The following is a 27317-nucleotide window of genomic DNA, read 5'->3' as shown; positions in this document are numbered from 1 at the left end:
ACAGTCCCTTCCATAGGAGAGCATCATTTAAAAACATACGTATTATGGGTGTTCTCCCTTGGTCATGCCTTGACAGAGAGCTGGTTGGATTTCAGAATTTGATCTCTAGCTTCCTGGATTGGCGGTTGTCCCTAAAGGGGTTTGCTTGGTGGATTTCAGGAGCTGCACTGAGAGCCTCCGAAGTGACAAATCAATTCTCCTTGGTTGAAGTATCAGTCTGGGTTGTGGGTAAATGAGGGGATAGAAAACAGTGGGAATCCTCAGCACACTTCAGGCATTGAAAGAGCTGCATCTGGGGAAGGTAAATTTGTTGACTGCAGTAGCTATTTTATAGCTAAATGATACCCATCTACAGAATGTTAAATTTCAGCAGGCTTAAATAATTGATTTAAGGCTAAATTATACAGCCTTTACTCTGCTTTACCCCAGCAAAACTCTTCATATTAATGGGAAATATTTTCCCAAGTGTCAGTGTGGACTTAATCATTTATTTTGTTGACATAGAATGAATATTTTAATTAAATCTAAATTAAATGTGCAGCTGGTAATACGAAATGACAAATACTGGGTGAAATCCTGTCCCCATGGAAGTCAATGGAAGTTTTTCTGTTGACTTCATTGGGGCCCAGTGTTTCTAAAGGTCCAGTCCCTCAAGGGGTTGAGAACTCCTGGAGCAGTTAAGGCCCAAGGTGAGCAAACCACTTAAACATAAGTGCTTTCCTGAATTGCGCCTAGACACTTTCAGCTCCCATTATCTTCAGTGGGTGTTGAGGGTGCTCAGCATGTCCAGAATTGGTCAGCAGTTTAAGGACTGAGCTCCAAAATATGTCTGGGAGAAGAGACTCTTTATCTGGAAGAAGGGACATCTAGCTAATTAGTTCTGTTACATATGTAGCAAGTTCCAGCTACTGGAAGAGCTATGAACCTCCTTAACTGATTCTTATACAAGTAGCCCAGTTACAGTAAGGATTATGTGCTGACATGGGATGCAAGCAAAGCAAAAGCTGCTTGTTCATGGCGGTTCAAATCCTGCAATCCTTACTCAGCATTTATTCAGTCAAATAATTAGTCAATGGGAGTTTTGCTTGAGTCGGAGTGCAGAATTTAATTCAGTATTTATGAGGAAATGTCATCCCGATTTTCATGTATGCTGGTCGCTGAGACAGTCCACTGGTAAAAGTTTAAAAAAAGACTTTTCTTCTTGGCTTAAAGAGATGCTGAGCTGTCACAGCCTGGAACCATGTTCACAGTACGGGAGAAGAATCCCTTATAAAACAATTCCTTACAGGAAATTGCTTGTGCATTATTTCTTTTGCACACATTCAGAGATAATCAAACTTCTCTCAGATGGCAGGACATCACCTCTCCCCATGAACTGACTAATTTCAGGTATTTAATCTCACCTACTTGTGTGAAAACCAGGTATCCTAGAGGGAAAAATGACATGCCTTTACCAGTGTCAGAACCAATCACTTACACCGGAGATAGCTAGGGCTGTGATCTTCTACCAGGTTTTTGCTCTCCCTAAAGAATTCAGACTTTGTCAAAGTAGAATGAGCACATTTGGTGGGGGGAAGTGGGAAGAAGAGAGCTAACTAGTAACGTTGTCCATTTTGCCATGTCTTGTTAACACAGATACACAACGTTCAAATCAGTGGAGAGAAACCCAATCCAGAAAATATATAATAATGAAAAGGAAACAAACAGAAAAATACAATGTTTGAATAGACTCTGAAATTAAAATTTTCCCCCTTTTCCCAGAGGATCAGTTAGCCGGAAGCTTTGAGAAAGATGCTAAGGATCAGATTCTCAACTGGTGTAAACTGGAGTAATGTTGACTTATACTGGCTGGGAAACTGACCCTCAGCTTCTCTCTCTTCCTTCCAAATGACTGTAAACAGGGTGCAGATTCTGGGTGACCAATCTCTTCAGAGACTGATGCCAATAATGTTCTGACATGCATCTGGCAAAGTGGGTATTCACCCACAAAAGCTCATGCTCCAATATGTCTGTTAGTCTATAAGGTGCCACAGGACTCTTTGCTGCTTTTACAGATCCAGACTAACATGGCAACACCTCTGATAATAACGTTCTAAGGATCCTCCATTGGGTGGTGCTTGTATAAGGCCTGATTCTAAACTCACTATGGAGTAAGTTAAGAACAACTCAAGTCAATGGTGATTAATAGGTGTAAAATTGATGTAAGTGAGCTATGAATATGGCCCATTTTGAGCATCATGGCCTGTTTCTGAAGTCCGTTATCTGTTGCACTTGACCTGCACAATGTATGTGAATTTCACCACGTTAGGAATCATAGAACTGGAAGGGACCTTGAGAGGTCATCTAGTCCAGCCCCCTGCATTCATGGCAGGACTAAGTATTATCAAGACCATCCCTGACAGGTATTTGTCTAATCTGCTCTTAAAAATCTCCAATTATGGAGATTCCACAACCTCCCTAGGCAATTTATTCCAGTGCTTAACCACCCTGACAGTTAGGAAGTTTTTCCAATGTCCAATGTAAACCACCCATGCTTCAATTTAAGCCCATTGCTTCTTGTCCTATCCTCAGAAGTTAAGAAAAACAATTCTTCTCCCTCCTCGTAACAAGAAGCAAGACGTTTCTCCAAAGGTTTTGATCTTGCCATTGTTTGCATGGTGCACAGCTCCCAATTCAGCTGGGCTAGGCATGGAAAGTCCTTTGCATAAACAAACAGTTCATAGATGGGTGGCTGTATATATTTATAAAGAAACAATACTACTCGTTACCGTCCCATTAAACGGACAGAACAAGGCAATTCCTCTTTCATGAGAAATGATTGTTAAAGCATCCTCCATATTGTAAATACATTACTCAAAGTTTAGGATTCAATAGGGTGTGCACCTTTATACTCACCTTTTTAGTTAATGCATCATTTAGGACGGTGGGATATGAGCTACACACCAGCTGCTGGGGCCTGCAAATGCTGATGAAGTCATGTAATCAATATTATGCAAAGTGAGTTCTGAGCAAAGTGAATTTTTCTTTTTCTGTAAAAAAGTGAGTTCTGGTAAAAAAAAAAAAAAAAAGAACAACACTGATCTGTGAGCCAATTCCATGGCATCATAAACAGTTAGAGCTGATACTAGGCATTGCATGTGGAACCTCACATCCTTTGATCAATGTATTTTCAACATACTTGGATTCCCGAGCAAGGCAAATGACTTCATTATACTGTTATATATAAGGGACGCTAAAAAAAGTGAAGCCCACAATGGAAGTGGAAGAATAAGGGATGTAAAAGGCTTGAAGGTTGATTAGCAGTATGATATCTGAGATTTTGAGTGCTGTGCAGAGTAGGCTTATTTGGAAGGCAATTGGATTTGTACCATCCCTCCCATTAGAAGTGTCAATAAGTTGTGCTGCAGAGAAAACTATAACTGAGAAACTAGAGTTGGAGTCTCACTGTGGATATATATGCTGCTCTATCAAAATAATTTCCCTTTAGGGGACAAGAGGTCAGCAAGGCACAGGAATACTCCTGTGCTTGCTCATTGATTGGTATTGTTCTCACTAAAACATCCCAGACAGACAGACCTGAACTGGGCCACAGGAGCACAAGGCCAGTTCCTTGTATAGGATAAAGGGCTCATCTATTATCTTCTTGTGCATGCTTGCAGCTCCCTCTGCCTGTGCTAGCATAAGTGCTCCCTGTGGTGGCTTATTGAAATTAATTCCTCCTGTCCAGCAGCAGATCTCTTCACTGCCATCCCCTTCTACAGAGCTAGAATAGCTGATGTTTGGGCCCTCAAGTCTCCCGACTGCTAGATGTGAGTAGAAAAGTGTGTGGCTATGACTTGATGGCTGTGGGTAGATCCACCCGCCATTGGAGTGCAGGCAGGCAGAGACTACTGCAGCCTCAGTAGTGTTCTGGTGTAGGATTCCTTTCACCTCCCAGTGTCCCAAGCAGTTCATCAATGCAGGGCCCACCACTCGGGCTTTACTCTGGTTCCTAGGATCGGAACCTTATGGCAGTATTAATTCAGACGCTGCAAGCACTGGAAGCATCATGAGTAAGGTTAAGATTCTGTCATGGGTATTTTTTGTAAAAGTCAGGGACTGGTCATAGGTAATAAAACAAAAATTCACAGAAGCCCATGACTTGCTCCTGATTTTTACTAAAAATACCCTGTGGTGGGGGATGGGAGAGAAACCCACTGCTGCTCCTGTGGCCAGTGCTGACCACTGCTACTCCAATCCCAGAGGGGCTGACCCAACTCTGGCTTCTGCTCTGACAGGCTGGGGACCACTGCTCTGGTGGCTCCGGGTTTGACCACTGGCCAGCTGCTTCAGTGGCCCTGGGGCTGACCCAACCCCAGACGCTGCTTCAGCCCTGGGACCGCTGCTCCATCCTCGGCCCAGAAGTTGTCACAGAGGTTCCAGAAAGTCACGGAATCCGTGACCTCTGTGACACAATTTTATCTTTAATCATGAGAATATGCAGTATACATTGAAATCTTTCTTAAATGACCACTTAAGGGACTGACAAAAATGGTCAATTAATGAAGTTAGGACTGAGGTGTAACAGAACTCTACTTTGTATATTTGGGTATTCTTTGGGTTGGTCTCTTAAGACAAGAGACTGACTAATAAAGATGATCTCTTGTATGGGTTCCCCTGCATTTCATGACTGATCTGCCTAGGCAACAAATCATCAGCCCTCTGATCCTGCAGTAAATGCAGGTTCAAGTGACAAATAGCTCAGCTTGATGGATTCTGTGGCATGCAGTGTCAAATTTGGTGACATGCCCTGCACTGGAGTAGAATGAGGTTGTTATGCTCTCACACTGATTACATCTAGAGAAAACAAGCCTAACCCTTCAGCCCTTTATCAGATAGGTAGAGTATGGACATTCATGGGACTACTTCCCAGAGTAGATGCTAAACATTTGGGCCACAATGGTCCATACAATGTAAAATGACACCACCGGCAGCTGAATTTTTGGGAGGGAGAAGTGGGGAAGACAGAGGTTTAGGATTAGTGTAAACTAGTCCTGTTATCGTTATTCAATAAAGGGGAAATTCACCTTTATGTTGGGGCATCACCAGGCATTTTCCCCATGTAATCTTTAAGGGTTTAAGAGGAAAAAAGGAAGAATTTCATCTTAATAGATTAGAGCAGGGGTCGGCAACCTTTATAGACTCATAGACTCATAGACTCTAGGACTGGAAGGGACCTCGAGAGGTCATCGAGTCCAGTCCCCTGCCCTCATGGCAGGACCAAATACTGTCTAAACCATCCCTAATAGACATTTATCTAACCTACTCTTAAATATCTCCAGCGATGGAGATTCCACAACTTCCCTAGGCAATCTATTCCAGTGTTTAACTACCCTGACAGTTAGGAACTTTTTCCTAATGTCCAACCTAAATCTCCCTTGCTGCAGTTTAAGCCCATTGCTTCTTGTTCTATCATTGGAGGCTAAGGTGAACAAGTTTTCTCCCTCCTCCTGATGACACCCTTTTAGATACCTGAAAACTGCTATCATGTCCCCTCTCAGTCTTCTCTTTTCCAAACTAAATAAACCCAATTCCTTCAGCCTTCCTTCATAGGTCATGTTCTCAAGACCTTTAATCATTCTTGTTGCTCTTCTCTGGACCCTCTCCAATTTCTCCACATCTTTCTTGAAATGCGGTGCCCAGAACTGGACACAATACTCCAGTTGAGGCCTAACCAGCGCAGAGTAAAGCGGAAGAATGACTTCTCGTGTCTTGTTTACAACACACCTGTTAATGCATCCCAGAATCATGTTTGCTTTTTTTGCAACAGTATCACACTGTTCACTCATATTAAGCTTGTGGTCCACTATGACCCCTAGATCTCTTTCTGCCATACTCCTTCCTAGATAGTCTCTTCCCATTCTGTATGTGTGAAACTGATTGTTCCTTCCTAAGTGGAGCACTTTGCATTTATCTTTATTGAACTTCATCCTGTTTACCTCAGACCATTTCTCCAATTTGTCCAGATCATTTTGAATTTTGACCCTGTCCTCCAGAGCAGTTGCAATCCCTCCCAGTTTGGTATCGTCCGCAAACTTAATAAGCGTACTTTCTATGCCAACATCTAAATCGTTGATGAAGATATTGAACAGAACTGGTCCCAAAACAGACCCCTGCGGAACCCCACTTGTTATACCTTTCCAGCAGGATTGGGAGCCATTAACAACTACTCTCTGAGTACGGTTATCCAGCCAGTTATGCACCCACCTTATAGTAGCCCCATCTAAATTGTACTTTCCTAGCTTATCTATAAGAATATCATGCGAAACTGTATCAAATGCCTTACTAAAGTCTAGATATATCACATCCACCGCTTCTCCCTTATCCACAAGGCTCGTTATCCTATCAAAGAACGTTATCAGATTAGTTTGACATGATTTGTTCTTTACAAATCCATGCTGGCTATTCCCTATCACCTTACCACCTTCCAAGTGTTTGCAGATGATTTCTTTGATTACCTGCTCCATTATCTTCCCTGGCACAGAAGTTAAACTAACTGGTCTGTAGTTTCCTGGGTTGTTTTTATTTCCCTTTTTATAGATGGGCACTATATTTGCCCCCTTCCAGTCTTCTGGAATCTCCCCCGTCTCCCATGATTTCCCAAAGATAATAGCTAGAGGCTCAGATACCTCCTCTATTAACTCCTTGAGTATTCTAGGATGCATTTCATCAGGCCCTGGTGACTTGCAGGCATCTAACTTTTCTAAGTGCTTTTTTACTTGCTCTTTCCTTATTTTCTCTTCTAAACCTACCCTCTTCCCGTAAGCATTCACTATACTAGACATTCCTTCAGACTTCTCAGTGAAGACCGAAACAAAGAAGTCATTAAGCATCTCTGCCATTTCCGAGTCTCCCGTTACTGTTACCCCCTCCTCATTGAGCAGTGGGCCTACCCTGTCCTTAGTCTTCCTCTTGCTTCTAATGTATTGATAAAAAGTCTTCTTGTTTCCCTTTATTCCCATAGCTAGTTTGAGTTCATTTTGTGCCTTTGCTTTTCTAATCTTGCCTCTGCATTCCTGTGTTATTTGCCTATATTCATCCTTCGTGATCTGACCTAGTTTCCATTTTTTATATGCCGCCTTTTTATTTTGTAGGTCACACAAGATCTCAAGGGTAAGCCAAGGTGGTCTTTTGCCACATTTTCTATCTTTCCTAACCATCGGAATAACTTGCTTCTGGGCCCTTAATAGCGTCCCTTTGAAAAACTGCCAACTTTCCTCAGCTGTTTTTCCCCTCAGTTTTAATTCCCATGGGACCTTGCCTATCAGCTCTCTGAGCTTACCAAAATCCACCTTCCTGAAATCCATTGTCTCTATTCTGCTGTACTCCTTTCTACCCTTCCTTAGAATTGCAAATTCTATGATTTCATGATCACTTTCACCCAAGCTTCCTTCTACTTTTAAATTCTCAACAAGTTCCTCCCTGTTGGTTAAAATCAAGTCTAGAACAGCTTCCCCCCTAGTAGCTTTATCAATTTTCTGAAGTGTTGTGCCAAGTCTTAATTTATTCACTCTAATTTAAGGTTTTGTGTGCCAGTAATACATTTTAATGTTCTTAGAAGGTCTCTTTCTGTAAGTCTATAATATATAACTAAACTATTGTTGTATGTAAAGTAAATAAGGTTTTTAAAATGTTTAAGAAACTTCATTTAAAATTAAATTAAAATGCAGAGCCCCCTGGACAGGTGGCCAGGACCCAGGCAGTGTGAGTGCCACTGAAAATCAGCTCCCGTGCCGCCTTCGGCATCCGTGCTATAGGTTGCCTACCCCTGGATTAGAGAGATGCTTTTGACTCAGTCAACCAATATAGTTTATGCAAAATTTCAGAATGATTGTTTCCTCGAGCAGCAGTTCTCTGTGTATACAGCATGGTGTATTACAGATATGCCAGGATAAAAATGACCACATCTCAGGTCACTACTATTAATATCTGTGTTTTCTACAGTATAAGACCCAATTACCCTCTAACTAGTGGGAAGAATAAACTCTCACTGAACCCTGGGCTTTGTAAGATTAAGTCAGTAAAGTTATATGATGTTGCCTGCAAATAAGCAACAAGCATTCAATTGCTTGTGAGACTTTGCAAGCAGCATCATTTATTTTCCTGAAGAAAGAAATTGCTGAGGGTGGCAAAGACGGCACATACAATATTACCCACAGATTCCAGAGTGCTGAACCTGCCCTTGCTGACTGCTCACTTTCAGATAATTCTGCCTATCTTTGCATACTGTGCATGTCCTAATTTCTATTAGTACACTCGTAACTTGAAGACTTTAATGCAAAGTGTCTGTTTCTCTCTTGGCTATGAAATGCTTCCTCCTAAGTGATTATTACATTTAGAGCTGGGACATACAATTAGGATAAACAGTAATTAGCCTAGTAGTATAATAGTACTGAGAAAATCTAGTGGTCACGTAGAACTACTGCAAATTATTTACCGTGGGGGTAATTCACCACTGGAATAACTTACTTTTCTCTTATTTAATTGGCCTCTCAGAGTTGGTAAGACAACCCTCACCTTTTCATGCTCTCTGTATGTGTATATATATCTCCTCAATATATGTTCCATTGTAGGCATCCGAAGAAGTGGGCTGTAGCCCACGAAAGCTTATGCTCAAATAAATTTGTTAGTCTCTAAGGTGCCACAAGTACTCCTGTTCTTTTTGCATTACAGACTAACACGGCTGCTACTCTGAAACCTTTCAAAGGGATGTGGTAGATTCTCCATCACTGGCAATCTTTCAGTCAGGCTTGGATAACTTTCTGAAAGATCTGCTGCAGCTCAGCTACATGTGATTGGGCTTTATGCAGGGTAAAATTCTATGGCCTCTGTTATGCAGGAGATCAGATAATCACAGCGGTCCCTTCTGACCTTAAAAGCTATAAATCTGTGACATAGAGGAAATACTTGTAAACTCAGGATGCAAGAATTTGTGTTTTTACAGCTGATCACACAGGGACAGAATGAAATACTGCCCCAGGAGGAGTCTTTACCCATTTGCCTAGCCCATCTGAGCAGCAAAGTGGTCAGGCCAGAATTGCAAATCATGTGTTCTATGTGGTCATTTGCCTTTCCAAGAGGGAAGAAGGTGAGTGAAAGGAAGGGTTGCACTGTAGACCAAGATTCTAGAGACTTTGGTTCTATTTCCACTCCACATGCAGTATGACTTTGGGCAAGTCACTTATCTCTCTGCATCTCAGTTCGCCATCCCTAGCATGGAGATAATAGCACTGCCCTACCTCACAGGGGTGTTGTGGGGATAAATACATTCATAATTCTGAAGTGCTCAGATACTGTAGCAATGAAGGCCATATAAGTACCCCAGATAGATAGTGGATGCAGTAGCTGTGATTCCTAGAGCACCCCCTTGATTGACTGCCGACTGTGTCTTAATGACCCATCTGTTTTTAGAGCTCTGAGCTTCTCCTGGCTGAGCCTCTCCACTTCCTCAGCTATATATGGCTTCCTGTCTTGACCTGACCTGTTTTTCTTTTTTTAAAGTGAATTAATGTTATTACAGTGCTGGTACAAGATTACCATTTGAAAGCACCGGAAATTGATATCCTTTGTTTATTCACAAAACAGGTGAAACAGAAGTAGTGAGAGCTTCTCTCCCATTGTCCTATGATTTGAAACTCAACCTGAACTTGGAAGGACCACATCTAAAAGTGAGACTCACAATAACTAATACAGTTCAGCGCCTATGCCTCTGGCCTCCTTCTTCTGAGACTGTCTATAAAAGCACCACTTGTGGTGGAGTTTTGTGAAACAGTCAGTTATTCACCGGGAACTGGACTGGGACCGTGCGGCAGTCTGGAGGCACTGGTGCCTGGACACACCCTGCTATAGGAGAACCCACTTGGCCTGGGTTGCCAGTGAGATTTAGTCCTTTGGAGATCTAGAAGAGTGAGGTGACATGGATGAATAGGGAGCCATTAGGCCAATTAAGAAGGCTTGCCTGCTTCCTCTCAGACAGGGTCACCCAGAGGATTCAGGGGGCCTGGAGCAAAGCAATTTCAGGGGCTCCTTCCATAAAAAAAAAGTTGCAATATTATAGAATACTATATTCTCGTGGGGGCCCCTGCGGGGCCCGGGGCAGATTGCCCCACTTGCCCCCCCTCCCCCGCCCCAGGCAGCCCTGCTCTCAAGGGTATTGCTGGGTGAAACTGGGACACTGGAGGAGCTCCTCAGTGCTAATCCCAAACCCCAGAACCAGGCCAGGCCAGGCCCTGGACTTAAAGTTCTGCACCTGCCTTTTAGGTTTTTTTAAAAGACAGATTCTGAGCTGGTTATTATTTAACTGTTTAAAGGCTGTATGCTAAGGTTATGGCATGGGCTTCCCTGCTCCAGATTGGCTGCCACATCTTGTAAACTGAGGCGGAAAGCCTCTGCAACACCACACCCGGACATAAGGGGGGGCCCAATGGCAATGAGTGGAACAATTACAGACCCCCCCAGCTCATTTTTCAATGGTCACTAAACCTTGCTCACCTTAACTTAGTGGGAGCTTTGCATGATAAAGATGAGCAGGATTTGGGCCTGCAATGATAGGTGATTGCCTCCCTGGGACAAACCAATGAGATGATGGAGAGATTCCCTTTTCCAATTTTCTCAGACCAGTGTCTCTTATCCCCTCCTTGCTTCAGTCTCTGTCTATTAACCAGCCAACTGCCAGCCAACTGAATGTAGTAAAGTTCAATGAGATGAAATAACTAGGTCATGATGCAGAAAGTGCTGAAATGAACCGCTTATTCCAACACATTATGTATCAATCATGAGCTGTTTTTCCACACTTCCCTTTGGAAGTGTTGAAATAATAGATCTTATCAATACAGACATTCGGCTTGTGTCAATCTAGAGTTCTGTTTGTATGTATAGAGCCATTTTTACTGGTGCGGGTCTGAATACTGCCTGTCCTGGGTCTCAGGAACATGTTACTTGAAGACAAAATTGCACATTTGGAGGAATACAATTTTCTTCCATCACCCAGATTCCATCTCCCAAAGCCTGGGATGTGCAATAATCAGTCCTATACTTTGCATAAAAATCGAACCTAGAGAGGTTAGAAATGGGAGCTTTCTTCCATTAGTAAGGGGGAGATTCCCAGTATTTGTGTCTAGCCCTAGAAAGCGCCCAAGATGTCGGACATGAAAGATAAAGGAAGGTTCTGTTACGTTAATTTTTAAGTTTTTATGGGCCCCACATCCTTGGACTCATGATATCTAAGACACCAGACTTTGTGAAGTTGTTTGTTTTTATTTATTTATTTGTACTATCATAGTGCTTAGGAACTCTAGTTATGGACCAAGACCTCAGTGTGCTAGGTACTGTACAAACACAGAACAAAAAGACCTTTCCCTGCCCCAAGAGCTTACAAATCAGCCCCACTAAAATTTTAAAAAAATCTTTAAAAAATTCCTAAAATAATGTTCCTGTAACACGTGTGGCATTTACAGAAAACATGGTGGTATGGTGTGGTTTAAAGGTTTTATCAGTTTGATCATGGGGTGATCAGCAGAACTCATTGGTGGCTTTATACTCATCCCAAACTCATGTAGCTAAAAGAGCTGATAAGCAGGGAGGGGCAGAGTCATGAAGGACCTCAAGGAACTTGCACTTGATATGATGGAGGGATTTGAAAAGAAGTGTGATGGGGTTACAACAATGAAAAAGAAAGGTGATCCCAGAAGCTGAAGTTAGTATGGACTGGGGCAGCAGCATGATGTAGCCTCCCGGGAAGCCAGATTGCTGGAAGTTGCAACAGTCAAGGTAGGACATGCTGAGGGCATGCCCAGTAGTTTTAACAGTCTGTACAGAAAGGGCTGGAACGTAGAGGTGTTCTGGAGAAAGCTGTGGCAGGAGTTGGACAGAATCTGAATGTGAGGGGAAAGGGAATCGGAGGAGACAAAGGTAACCCTCAGACGATAGGCTTGAGTGATGGAGAAAACTGGTATGGACAACAGTGGCAGAAGAGGGGAGTGGAGAAGAAAAATAGAGAGCTCAGTTTTAGCTATGTTAAGTTTTGCTATAACTTTAATCAGCAATTTAGCATATGACTCAGTAAGACAAATATCAGCTCTGTATCAACAGCCAGTGGATAATGCCATTTCTCCCATACACATACATTTTGGGGCATTTACCACATTTCTGCCTTACAGTTTACCACATCTCTCTTGCAAGTAATGACTGTACTTTTTTGGTGCATCAATTTTTTAATCCAACAATCTCAAAGCATTTCACAAACATTAATGAATTTAGCCTCACAACAGAACCCTGTGAAGTAGGTCTGTATTATCCACACAGTATCATTAGTCCCTAATTTACAGATAATGAAACTGAGGCATACAGAGCTTCACATCTAAGTGGACAGAGTTTAGAGAGACAGTTTACATTATCACTGACAGTGTTTTCCTATTAGGTGGATATATAGCAGACTTTCGTTCCCAGTGCTGTGAATCATTCATGAGCACTACAAAAAAAAAAGGTCTCTCTTTAGAAGGTCAGCTTTTTATAAGGCATTGAACAGACAGACGTATTTCCAATACTATCTGTTTGGTGGCCACTTCCTAGTATAGTAAAAACCCTGAAATGCCAATTAAAGACAGAATTACTGTCTTTGCCAGGCTGACAAACCAGTGAAGATCAATTTGAACTATTTGTTGTTAATTCCCCAGTTTTGTGGCATACATTTTAGTCATAATGCTTGGGTTTATGTCCAGGGCAAAGATCTTAATAGGAAAACATTAAAGTTGAGACACACAGAAAAATCATTTGTGTGTTGCAGATGCTATACTAGAAACAGTGTGGATGCAAATCTGTTTACTAGAGCTTTACTATTTTAACAATTTTAGCCTGAAAAGTGCTTAGCTGCCTCTCTGTCTCGCTTACACTAAGAGTGCTTATTAAAGTAATGACTGTTATTCTGCTTTCAGTTAGAGGTGGGCCCCAAACCAAAATCCCACATCCAAACACACCAAAATATTGGAAGTTTCGGAACGTGGATCTTCATAATCAGGCTACATTTTAGAATGGTCACAACCTAGAGCCAGATTTTGTAGCCCATCTTTATATTTTCTGAAGCATGCTAGCTTATCTACCAGAAAAAGAAAACTGCATCTTTTTTGTATTGATTTGAGAACAGTTTTCAACCTGTAAAATTTATGCAATTCATTATGTAACCCCTCCCCAGTATGAACTCAGTAAATTAAAAAGAACCCTGCTTGGGGCTGGTTGAAAATTTCCATCAAACTCATCTTTCAGTGGAAAAGTAGCTTTTTGACAAAGTTCATTCTTCCATGAAGAGTGTCTGCTTCCTGTGGAAAATTTGAACTTTTCATAAAAGAAACCCCAACATCCAAAATATGAAAGATTTTGATTTGGAGATGCTGCCATAGTGTCTCATGGGATCTGTGGTTTGGGCCCTTTGTGTCCCCATTCTCCTCTATGGGCCAGGTTTCCCAGACAGACCACGTCTCCCATGATGCACCATGGCTAGATATTCCCATGATGAACTGCAGCAGCTCAGCAATAGGGGAGACCATGGGGCATAATGGTAGATGCAATCTGACAAGAGAGGAGAATGGATGCATAAAGCACCCAAACTTCAACTCGGTGAGGCACTGCACCAGCATTTCCAAATAAAAAAATTCAGTTTTCTGCTGAAAGTTCTATGGTTTTGAGAAGATTTTCAGGGGTGGGGGCATTTTGTAATCAGCTGTAACCCTTCTAACCCAGAGCTCTTGAACGCTGAGGTCGGAGGAGACCTTAAGGTGCACTTGTATGTACAGATGAAGCATGTTGTAGAAATGTCTGTCACGACTGAGGACTAGTTGTACATTTGATTTCTGACCTTTGTCTCTGAGTTGCACCCACTCAGCTAGTAGGCCCATCATCTTCATCTCTCCTGTGATTCTCCCACCAGCAGACTGAGTCCTGGGGTACAGGACTCTGTGTACCAGCTGTGTCACTCAGAAGACCAGATTTGGTTCAACTACCAACAAGTCTTTGCTTCAGGAGCTGTGAGCACTGCAGTGGGTGTGGAGGAAAGCAAGTGGAGAATGAGTGTGGCCCACAATATACAGATGTGCTCTGCTCCTCTCCACAGCACAATGTATGTGTGTTTATTCACCTCTTTTTAGAAAACGTAGCTGAGAAACGGACAGTTATCTAAAAACAATTCAAGGTTTAGGGAATTGATAAAAAACAAAATTCATGTGCTATGGGAGCAATACAGGCTCTTCCCCACCATAAATGTTGTGATTCTTACATACAAATATGTTATATAGTCATACTGCACCAAACCACCATAATAAGTGCAGATGACAATGGCAGCTCAAAGTGCTCAGCACATCCCAGAACAGGGACTGATGTACTTTATTCCAGGAACTTCTAAGTAGCAACCAATGGTATACTCCAATTAGCTTTAATAATAATATGAAGTCAGTAGGACAACTCATGTGTAAGTAATACTCACTGTGAGTAACCATTGTAGATTTAGGCTCTAAGTCAGTGGTTCCCAAACTTGTTCTGCCACTTGTGCAGGGAAAGCCCCTGGCGGGCCGGGCCAGTTTGTGTACCTGCTGTGTCCTCAGGTCCGGCTGTGGTTCACTGCTCCAGACCAATGGGAGCTGCTGGAAGCAGTGGTCAGTACGTCCCTCAGCCCGTTTTAATAGAATGTTACACTAGGAACAGCTCCCCCATCAACAACATTTGATCACAGATACACCAGAAATGTTTTATTTATGATGAAAATGAATGGGTCAGCGAACAACTGGAGTTTAGAAATATTAAGAAACTTGCTCTTTTTAAAGGGTAATTTGAATCCTGTCTTTGTGAGTTTAATTAACTAAGCAGCAGCTGGTAAAGCTAAGGTTAATTATATGGGTGTTAATAAGTCCATGAAATTGCATTTTGATTAAGTTACAGTTTGATTAACTGAAGCATTTGTTGACTTATTTTCAAAGATTCATATGTTATGTGGACTGAACCATGCTAAAACACAATGACCTATAGTCCAATTAGTATGATCTGTCTGTGTGTGTTTATATATACATGATATGCTGATAAAACCTTTATACCACCCTAAATTTGGAATGGTCCCATTATGCATGAACAGAGAAGCAACAAGTAAGTTATTCATGTCATTCTAAGCAAGTGCATATGAAACTTTTAAATTTCACAATCATGTATTCTGTATGTGGCATGTATGTTACAGAAAACCTGTTTTATGAATCTTTTAGTGAGTTTTAAAAATAATTATTGAAGATTATTTCTTGTATCCTGTGACCTGTAAAGCCAGATGCCATAATTAAGCCAAGTCCAACTGGGTGGAGCTCAGAGGGAGTGAAAATTAAACTAATAAATGTAAAACACCTCTAAAAGTGGCACAAATTAGTTTTTTGTGTGCATAAAAGTGTTATGAATTTGAAGTCCACTATCTTGGACCCTTCCAATGCTAAAAACAAGTACTGTGTCTCACTGAGAAGCTGGGTGTACCACCTTTCCAGTGGTACAAAACTCCATTGCAGGATCACATGGTGTCAGTCCTTAAACCTGTCCCTGGTCTTGGCTTTAATATTGCTCACACAAAGGGGGAAGTGGGTCCTATGTTCCACTGACCTTGGCACCGTAGCAGATCAGATTGGGCCATGGGGAATGAATGAGATATGAAGAACCTAAGTTGTTTCCAAGTGCGGGGAGCTGCATGTGTTGGTTTATTCTAGTTGAGAAACATCATAAAGATATGAAATAAGAGTTTCTATAGCGAGACCCTGAGATTCCTGCCTTGTCACAGTCCCACTATTAGAAGAAAATCAGCTAATTGTGACAACCTAGCAGCCCATTACAATTGACCAAATTTGCCATGCCAATCACTTAGATGCTCTTCGATCCCAGCATTTATGTTCCCTGTTGAAGACAGTCAGATGCATTTACTGAAACATTATACAGTAGAATGACATATCTTGATAAAGGTTTATTTGAATAGCTTTTTTTTTTTTTGGTATAAGTACAACCTGAAGCAGAGCACAGGCGAGGCACAGAAACGTAATAATGTTGGTGTACTGTTATGGATCAACTTCTGCTGCAGGATTAGGATAAATAGGGTGAAAGTGCTTCTCTTCTCAAGCAGAGAGAAAATAACAGGGAAAACCATGGTATGAATTCACGTTACATATCTATTTTAACATAAAGTGAAGCTGGCAGCAGACTGGTAAAGGTTCACTGCACTAGCTCAAATCTACTGAGACTGCTCTAAATAAAAGAAATAGGCTTTGCTTCATAAACAAGTTGATTCAGCTACCTAAGTCCCTACTGAGAGCTTTGCTGCCTTTGTTTTATCATCAGGGGACACAATGGAACATCTCTCCAATTTGATTCCATTATTAAAACAATACATGTATACCGGGTACATGTACCTTTGCTTGACTTAGTAATATCCTACAATCTGTGTCCGAGAGGGCACATATCACAGACTTAATATAAAACAAAATGTCCAAGACCTATTAACTTCTGTAACTTCAGGTTATCTAACTGTCCCAAGGTCTGGAAAATGTTTTTTCACTCATTATCACATACTTCATATATAAGGTCACTCTTATGATATTGTCCCTACCTATGCACTGTATAAGTTTACAGTGTTCTACCATATACCTTAAAACCACACAATGAAACTAGTTCTGGTCTTATACAAGAATGATTCTCATGTAGTCATTATACAGAGGGGAGAGGGATATTTATATAGTAAAATTTAATACTATACTTGTCTAAATACTTGTCTAAAAGACAAGCTTTTGAGCTATGCAGAACTCTTCTTCAGGTTACTTTCTATGTAGCTTGATAGGTTGTCTCTTTCACCAACAAAATTTGGTCCAATAAAAGACATATCTCACCCACCTTGTCTCTCTCATATCCTGAGACCAACATGGTTACAACAACACTAAAAATTTAATATTAACATTTAAGTGAATAGGTGTTGGCCCCTGTATAGTTTGGGACAGAAATTGGTCCAATGAATCTAACTGGAAATTATTTGAAAAAAATGTTGGTATTTACTTTCTTGCATGCTTGTAGAAGTGAAAGTGATGATACAGTTGTTCTGGGTAACATAAATGGGTCTTCTGGGATAGTGGTCATGGTTAAGGTGCAAATTTCCCCACAGAAAATTAGGAATAAAATCTTGGCCCCATTGAAGTCAATGGGAGTTTTGCCCTTGACTTCAGTGGGCTAGGATTTCATATAAAGACACTGAAATTATGGACAAATTCTCCAGTCCATTAAAGCTACTTTGTACTATGATTGGAAGAACTCTGCTGGCACATAGCTGGTGGAGGTGTTTCTATCACCTTCTAAATCAGTCATCCCATCTCCTTCAGTATAAGTAAAATGAAAAGAAGTTGTGGCTGGGGCAAGGAGAGGAGAGGTTGTGTCCCTGCCAGTGCTGCCCTATCACTGTGTGGCTCTGAATTAGGTAGGCATTTAGGGCCTATATATTGTCATTTAAAAATACTTCCATAACAACACTTAATGGATGATTAAATGAAATTATTCTTTTTAATGTTTTATAGTAGGATATGTTATAATGCACAGAAAAGATGCATCAAATAGATTTTATAATAAAATAGTAGTAGACAAAATTAAGACAATTACATTTCTAAAAAAATTTAAAAAGCGGTTTCTACTATTCTCTTGTAAATTCTTAATAAATGATTTTATTGTATTATGTTAGGAGCACAGAGGTTTATGGGCATGGGGCATCTTAAATGCACATATTTATTATTACAGAGCCAATCCTGCAAATGCTTTGACATATGGGTAGCTCTATGTAGGTAAATAGTCCCTAATTCATTATATAATAAATTAGGCTTCATTACTATTTTTTAAATGGCTGGAAGCTGAAGCTAAACAAATTCAGTCTAGGAATATTTCTAACAGTGCTAGGAATTAACCATTGGAACAATTTAGCAAGGCATGTGGGAGATTCTCCAGCCTTTGAAATGGTTAAATCAAGGCTGGATGCCTTTTTAAGTGATGTGCTCTGGCTCAGCCAAGTTTTGGCCTTGATGCCAGAATTAGTTGGGAAAATTCTGTGGCCTTTGTTAAACTGGAGATCAGTCTAAATGATCATAAATGGTCCCTTCTAGCCTTAAAATCAATGAATGTGTGACTCTATGAGAAGTTATTGTTATAATCAATTAACATGTTACCCAAATATCAAAATTAATCATGAATTTTATCATGAATCACATGCTTCAAGTTTAAATACACTTGTAGGATTCATATTTTTCAGGCCCCAATCGTGCACTCATTCATATTAATAGGAATTTTGCCATTGCTCGAATGGGAGCAGGATTGGATTCCTGTCTGTTTTGTCTGTAGTCAATCATATACACTTGAAGAGTTGAACTAGTTAAAATTTCTGGATGGTTCATTTCATTTTCCATGGCTCCTCAGGTCTGATGTGCCATGGCAACTGTATTCTTCCCCCATTTACTTTAATGCTATTGTTAAATTTGATTGGAATGTAATTTTGGGGTCTTTTTATACTTAGACGTTCATCAAACAAAATGCCTTTCTCAGGGCAATGCAATAACTTTACATAAAAGGCAAAATATGGAAATAGCTTTAAGTGCTTGGAATTGTTAAATTAATTACAAATGCTAGCTAAATGAGACAACGGCTAAAAAAATGCATTGTGAAAAGCTCTACCCATTTAATAATTAGAGACCAATAGTTCTTTCACTGTACTATGTGTCAAACCACTCACTCAGAGAGAAATGCCCTCAGTCAGGTGAATGGTGTGAAAAGGAAATTACATTGCTCACAGGTTAAAATACTTAAGTAATCTCTATAACAAACAAAAGTTTTAAGTGAAAGAGATGTGAGTCCTCTACTGAGAGATGCCAACAGGGAGTAAATAGGAAGCTGTGATTGAGACTAGTTTCTGAGACTCTCATGCTGAATAGTACCTTAGACCCTGTGTAGTCCCATTAAATTCATTTTATTGCTATTTTTAGAGTAGTGATATTTTTAGAGTAAGGAAATATTTCATATTAGCCAGACTATAGAATTTTAACCTAAATGTATGAAGTTTATGAACCTATGCTAAAATATTGCTCAATGGTTGCTCTTTGGTATGTTCAGAATGCATCAGAAATATATTTATTTATACTAATATATTCATGGGAATGAGATTTTTATACAGAACATCTTGCTCCTGATTCTTTTTTCCCATTTCTCTCCAGTGATACCCTTTGTGATAGTACTGTCTATATGTAACATTTCTTTTCATAGGGCCAAATTCTGATTCAGGCAAAAAGCCTGAGTAGGGGCTTTCCAAAAAGGTTCAGATTCTCCCCAGGGCATGAGTAGCAGCCATGGAGCTTACACCCCCCTTCCATGGTGGGGTCTGACAGTGGGTCTGCATGCTCACACTGGTCCCCTGCGTGCCCCTAGAGCCTGGTTGCTCTGGAGAGAGCTGCTGTTCTGTTATGAAGAATAAGAGCCCGATACCCCTGTTCAGCCTCTCAGTACCTGGGAATGCCCCTCTTCTCCCACAGCAATGGACTCATGCTGATTCCACTGCTATGACACCCTTCCACAGGATGCAGGATTTGGCAGTTAAGAATCAAGGTTGCTTCTGGTTTGCTTTCACTCTGTCTCTCTGTCGCAAAATACAAGTTGCTTCTAGCATCCTTTAGTTTCAGAACTTACCTTGCAGTATTTTGGAAGCATGGTAGAGAACTAGGCTGTACTGGCCTTTTCCCTCCAGAGCCTGGGATCAAATCCTAAATGAGGTCACCAATGCAAATGAGTGTAGGGGTCTCATCTAACCTCTTCTAATGGACGTTTGTCCACAGAAGCACTGCTTAGTTCGGTTTAGTTCAGTGTGCCCTGCAGTCTGTGCTTGAGAGAAAGGCTCAGGGCTTCAATAATGGTGCTGCTAACGGTCAGGACTGCGCTGCATGGGCAGTCCTGTGTCCATGTCAGGAAGCTTTTACTGTGTCTGGGTTCCTGTCAGTGCTGCTAATTCAATCACTTTAATGAGCAATACATTCACATAAAAAATTAACAAATATCTAGCCAGCAGCAGTTCCCTTTGTTCCTTTTTCCAAAACTATGTAGCTTTCTCTTAAAATGATTGGGTTTAATGGCTCCTTAATGCTAGCAGCATGTTCTATATTTCAGCATTCAGTGAAAAGGAATTCTGCCTTTATAGCCTGACAGCTTCTCAACATTTTGTATGTAGCTACTCTCTCCAATATTTTGTGCCAGATTGTCTCCTAACTACATCTGTGTAACCCCACTGAATTCACGGAGGTTGTTGGGGGCATAGCTGAGGGCAGACTTAGGCACCTGTGTCAGGGTATACAAACTTCACACATGTCATGAAAAGGTTAGTGGACTGCTCCGGGTCTAGTCAACCCTACCCTGCAACACCAGAAGCAGATGTCAGGCTTGAGGGAGGAGCTAAAAGAGGAGAGCCCAACTGAGTTGGCGCCTGGCTGGGAGGAAAAGTAGACCTTTCGTTCTGAATGTGGGAGAGAAAGCTGGTTGGGGCCAGGAACTGAGAAAGACAGTTGTCTACCAGATCCTTCCTGAGGGAAGGCAGGGCTGGCCTGGGAGGATTGCCTTGTTTGGCTGACAGTTACCAATTTAGGCTTGCATAAGCCCAGGTAGGGCTGCAGTGTTTGTTTCCTAGTATGCTGCAGAGCCTGGGAGAAGCGAAGAGTTTGCTGAGGATACTGCCCAGGAGCGGTGGAAGAGTTTGTTTCTTTGTGTTCATTTTGGACTTTGGGTACCCTGGAAGGGGTAGGATTTTTATAGGACCTAGCTGGAGGACTAAGTTGCTGGGAAGGTGTTGGAGGCTTCTGCATTGTGTTATGACATAAGGGGGTGTGTAATGAGAGCACGTGGTGACAATACCTTACTTTCATTAGTCTGTTCAATTTATCTCAAGAGCTCACATGATTCTGTGCAACCTCACTTTATTCTCCAACCCCTAAGATACACTGTATGTGGATATCATCTTATGCTCCTTAAATTCAGGGTGTGGTTGTGGTCATTAAGTGCTCCTGCATGTCTGTTGGACTATAGCCCCTCACACAGCACAACTTAAGGAGAAAGAACTCCTTCCCTCTTCGGAATAAGAATCTTGGGGCATGGGAGGAGAGAATCCAGATACTTTCCCTTCACTACCTCTTCTGAGAGGATGGAGGTTTCACCTCTCCAGGAGAACAGATAGAGAATTTCCAAGCACCAGCCTAAGACTCAAGTGGTCTAATTAAGAATAGAGAGAAAGGATCCACTTGAAACAAATGACATGGGTCCTGTTGTGGATTGTATCCGAAGTGTCCCTGGCACTGTTCAGGAGGTAAGGGAGAAAGTGGTTTTGTCCCCTTGTGCCCCCAAATGGGCCTAGCTGGGATCCTTACCCAGTCCTAGTATAAGTTAAGAGTACTATGAGGCCATTACAGCAGCCCAGGATCACTGGGGTACAGAGACAGCCCTGCTACATCCTCTCTCCTCTGGCCATGCTTCTGCTACTGAGGCCGGTATGCCATGTGAGAATAGATTGTTAAACCCGCATTATGGCTGTTTTGGTCCCTCAGATCAGTGGAAAGTAGATATCATATGGCCCATGATGTTCATAACAAATCTAGTTTGAGACTCTGTAAAAGTTCATTCAGAAGTTCACCCTGGATTTAGTTATGGCAGATAAAAAGTATCTTGAACATCGAGGGTGCCTCTTTCTCTCCTCTGATTCTTTTCAACAGGGCCTATCAGAGATGGTCTTTGGTATCAGATCTCTTGTGTTTCGCTTCCCCTGACCTGACTCTCAGCTGAGTCTTACTTTCAGGTTTCTCTGATGTGCTTGTCTGATCATCCTACCAGACACCCCTGCCCCCCAACCAGAGCCCCCTAGTGTCTCTAATGCCATGTCCATATCCTGTGTCCCAAATCCATCCAGGATTGAATTCACTGGTTTGGCTAAACCATTTCAGTTTGTTTTTCCTTCCAAAGCTTCACAATTTGACAAGTCCCTTTGAAGATGTATCCACACAGTAGTTGTTTTGCATCCTATTACTCTGACACCAAAAGCTTGTCTGCCCTTTAGTCTCTTCTATCATACTTTTGTATGATATTAGTCTTGGCTGGGAGGTGGAGGGGTCGGGTTAATCTGAAACCAGCTCAGTCTACTTGGATAAGCCCAGTGTATCTTTTTAAAAAATTATATTTCATTCTTAACATTCCATATTTAATATGAACCACAGATTAAAACTGACCTGCCACATATGGATAATCTTTCCTAATAACCCAGACCTTCAAAACACAGGGAGACATGCTGGCTCATTTCTGCAGTACCAATTCATTTGTTTTAGTGTCTCTCTCTGACAGAATAATGGTTGAATGTAACAAGGCAATCAAAACCTGAGTATGCCATGTTATTCCATTTGTGGTCTCTTTTTCTTTGTCATAGGAGTTTAAGGCCAGAAGAAACTATCGGATCATCAAGCATGACCTCCTCTATATCGCAAGCCATTAAAGTTCACATAGATACCCTACACTGAGCCCGAACACTTTAGTTAGACCCAAACATTTCAGTTTTCAGGAAATTAAACTGTATGCCACAGGTAGAGAACAGGAGAGACCAAGGTGCCACCAATGCCTGAGGCCCCAGCGATGGTAAGGAATTGATGATGTGAGATGTGTGCCCAGATGATCCCAACAGGTGAACTGTGCCCTGTGCTACAAAGGAAGGCAAAAACAACCCAAAGGTCTCTGCTCTGACACTCAGTTGGACCGTGAGCATGTGAGTAAGACACACTAGCCAGGCATCTAGAAATGATTCTATGTACCACCTCCAAGCACCAGTCCACTCCACCCAGTGTCCTGCCTCCAAAAGGGATCAAGCTCTGATGCTTCAGAGGACGCTGACCTCCTTGCCCAGCAAACACATCACTGGTGTATTTTTTTATGAATTTTCTGCAGGTTTATACTCCAGTCCTCAAAACAGACAGTGAATCAATAACATACGTAAAACCTCACTTATTGCACTCGGCTTGGTTAACCACTGCCAGCCATAACTAAGAACTGAACTGGACTCACACGCTACACCCCACAATCTATTTCACTGATGCTAAACATTCTGCAGATTGTTTTTCTGTGAATTTGTCCCATTCCCTCTCTGTTACTTTATTCTATTTTATTCTATTCTATCCTTGATTATTGTTATCTGCCTATATTTCCATGATGTTATTCCCTAATACTGTTATCTACTTCTGTGCCCCTACATGAATCATAATTCCATACATCTTTTAGCTGCAGTATTTCTGAAAGTAGTGTTGAATCTACTTGGCTAGGTTCTATTGTTGTGAATGTTCGCTTTCCCATTTTTGAGACACCATTATATACAGTCTCCTTGGCCAGCCCCACTAAGTCATTTGTTTACAAGAGACTCAATCCTATGAGGCACTGAATGTTTTTAGCACCTCTGAAGTCTGGGGAAAGTTTAGATTAAAATCTGAACTTCATGGCTCAGGCTCACTTCTTATGTTGATCTCTTATTTAGATATTAATTGGTAATCAATATGGTCCCTGCTTCCATAACATCTACAGTCTTTTTAATGTATTTATTCTCACAACATCCTTGTGATCTAGGGAAGTACAATTTTCTCCAGTGTTACCATTGGGGAACTGAGGCCCTAAGTAACTTGCTCAAGATCACACAGCAAGTCTGTGGCAGAGAAGGAATTTGAACCCAGGTCTGACTAGGCGAGAGCCTTAACCACTGGACAATCCTTCCTATCTGTCTGAGATAAAGATCCTCAAGCTAAAAAGAAGGGACATTTATTTAAAGTAAGACACAAACCCACATACCAACTGGGCTTGGTGCCAGATGTCAATGGCTTCTCTTCCTTGTACAATAATAAAGACATTTAACATTTCACACACATCCCCTTCTCCAGAAAATAATGAATCCGAAGCTAGGAAATGTGACCTTCAGCTTCTTTTAAAATTATGGATGCAAAGTGTTCATTGAGTAACATCTGCTCATCTGTCACTAACTTCCTCCTCTTGCTTCTAATGGCCTTTTAAAAATGCATGTTTATCATTAGATTTATTTTATTGATGGCCAAATACTTTTACCTTTTACTACTGTAAAAATTTGGCCCTAAATTTACTCTATTTATGTCAACATTCCTTTCCAATTTCACTTTCTCTCATTATGCAATAATCCTTCCAGTGCAGTTTTATTTTCATTAATGACTTTGCATTCAGTTTTGTAACATGTACTCATCCTACATACCACTTATTCATGCAACCAGTCCCACTGAACTATTCTGTGAGCCTCTTTTCCCATCTCGTAGGGCTGGTTTATACACAGTTTTTGTATCAGTATTACTATATGGAAAGTATATAGAGAGCACGCTCGGCAGCGCTGAACTGAAAGCTGCTGTTCGCTGACCCAGGGAACTAGATTAGCACCCGCTCAGCCTCTAGTCTGTCCTGCTGCAGCTCTCAGGGTCTCAGGCCTAGCGTCAGGCCGACCCTGCACTGGGCCAGGCTTAGCGGTTACATTCTAGGGCCATGTTTTTCAGAAACAGAAGCCTAAAAATCAGGTTTCAGCCACATTTAGGCACCTGACTAAGTGACTTTTCCAGCAGAGCCTGGTGACTTGGTCTTGCTAGAGGCTCTGTGCCACTTACTTAGCTGCCTAAATATGCCGATTTTCAAGCAGCCGCCTTTAGAAATGCTTCCATGCTCCAATACATCTGTTAGTCTATAAGGTGCCACAGGACTCTTTTTGCTGCTTTTACAGATCCAGACTAACATGGCTACCCCTCCGATACTATATAGAAACTGATAATTGAGGCGGTACAACCTCCTAGTGTGGACAGAGTTATACTGATATCAAAGTCCATATATTATTATAACTTATACAATAAGTTAATAAGCTATACTGGTACAAGAATCTTTACATGGTCTAACTATGTCCACACTAGAGGCTTGTACCACTTTACCTATACCAGTTTCTAAACTGATACAGAAGTGTGAAAATGGTGCATAGACCAGCCCGTAGGCCACTGAACCTCCAACAGTTGGCACATATAACTAGATGGTGGGCTCAGTCCAATTCCTAACAGACATGTATCCATACCACCCAAAACCACTATCATAACTGGTACCCTTGATGGCACTTGCAGCAGAGAGGACAAAGGTTCTACGGGCCACGGCGACTGGAAAAACCTCTCCCCTAGAGGTGGTCCCTTTAGGTTAGGTTTACATGTGTGACATCTTTCACTACCACTCTCTGTGCCTACAGCTAAATGTTCTTTTCAATCTTTCTGGGTTAAATTCACTCCATCCACAGAAAGCTGGATGATTCAGATCCTATGTGGGTAAAGTGTTGGATTGTTGGAGAGGTGAGTTCCCCCACTCCCACTAAACCCAGTGCCATAGTTCAGCCTATGGGTTGGAATAGTGGTTGCAATGCCTTTGTACCAGTTGCATTTTTTTACTAGGAATGCTGAATCTGTGTACATGCAGATCCATGGCCCTTCTCCTTTGGCCCACTCCTGGACCACCTTAACCTGCTTCCAGCATGGCCTTCCACGCTAACCTCCACAGGACTGTAATGGTCTTGGAACATGCTGTGCAGCTACTTAGTAGGCAGTACCCATGTGCAGTTCCTTTTCAGAATTTAATGGGTGTGGAGGCCTTGCTCCTGCACAACTAGAGTGAGTTTCACTCTCTTTGAATGAACAGATATCAGTCTCCACGCTGTTCTGTGCAGCACCTTTCACAAGCACTACACTTACTCAGACATTGAAAAGGAGAGAGAGGGAGAATCCCTCCAGTGCCACACAACAGATCTGGCCTTACAGTTCAGTCTTGACACTCTCTTTTCTTCTCTACACCACAGCCAGAATGCCATACCTTGTATTGGGCAAATCAGATCAATAAGCACCAGTTTCACATCAGTTGCATAATAGAGATTATGTGTATCTCCCAACTAAATTATAAGGACCAACTACCTTCGACATCACCAAGGACGCATCTCTCACATAAGAGATTGCTGACTGGATAGATCATTTTTAAAAGACACCAAATTATTGTCTGTTATCAGTATTTTATTCCTATGCCCCTTCATACTGTTTATGTAGAACGCAGCTAATGGACCAAATACAGATATGGTCTGAGAAGGCACAAATCCTCTTGGCTGATTTTGGCCCAGTGATGTACTAGTTATTTGTCTGTTATTCCTGTACAACAGAAGCCATCCGTCACTGCTTAGCATCAGTAATCTTAAACCCTCATACTTTATAGCTGTGGAAATATATATATATTATATATTATATAATATATATATAATTATATATATATATATATAATTTAATTTGAACATCTAGTAGTCGAGAGAGAGACAGAGAGAGAATTAAAAGTCCCTTATAACCCTGGATGCTTTCACTTATGTACACTCATGCAGAGAATTTTCCTCTTTACCAAATGGGTTTCAAGCAAAGCATGCTGCCGTATGTCAGATACTGTGATGGGTCCATATAAAAATCTAGTTAGAGGATTTTTGAAAAGAGGTTAATTAAAAGCAATTTACTCTTAGTTTGTCAAGAAAGGGGAATGCCAAACTGCACAAAATGAAGGTGTTCTGTATGGTCTGTCTCTTAAAAAAGTCTCTAGAGAAAAGAAAACTGGAGTGTTTTATATCCATGCTATGAAAAATTCTAGGGTGAAATCCAGGCTCCACTGATGTCAATGGGAACTTTGCCATTGATTTCAGTGAGGCCACGTTTTTACCCTAGAGCACAATGGAATCTTTTCCAAAGGAATCTTGAAGCACATAGTCACAGGTTGTTGTTAGCTGAGTCAGCATTAAGCAGCTGACACAAGGCAGAAAGCTGTGATAAATAACCTGTTTTGAAACCCATGTTTCAGAAAATGGGCCAAATTTTGTTTTCAGCTACACCACAGCATTCTCACAAAGTCCAGTTCCTAATGGAAGTGAGTGAAACTCTGCAAGTGAATTGAAGGCATCTGCTCAGAATTTAGCCCACTAATCAGTGGGGCTGTACTGGTGTAAATGAGAGCAGAATTTAGCTCATTTTCCGTTATTTATTTCTGTTTTTTATCAATAGGATTTAGTGGCGTAAGGAGAAGAAACAAGTGGCAGGAGCAGATGAGCTCTCAAGAAGCGATGATCCTGTTGCCATTCACAGAGTCTTAGTAATATAGATTCAGGAAAGAGAAATACAAACAATATA

At 41.3% G+C, this 27317-nt stretch overlaps 1 protein-coding gene across 4 annotated transcripts in view; it reads right to left on the bottom strand.

The window, feature by feature from the left end:
• Nucleotides 1-27317, bottom strand: part of PEX5L (peroxisomal biogenesis factor 5 like) — a 160318-nt gene that overhangs the window by 117601 nt on the left and 15400 nt on the right. The window lies entirely within an intron of this gene.

This window comes from Gopherus evgoodei, chromosome 9, assembly GCF_007399415.2.
Source record: "Gopherus evgoodei ecotype Sinaloan lineage chromosome 9, rGopEvg1_v1.p, whole genome shotgun sequence".
Lineage (NCBI taxonomy): Eukaryota > Metazoa > Chordata > Testudines > Testudinidae > Gopherus > Gopherus evgoodei.
The sequence above is the reverse complement of the archived record's forward strand: the minus strand, read 5'-3'. Positions and strand labels throughout refer to the sequence as shown.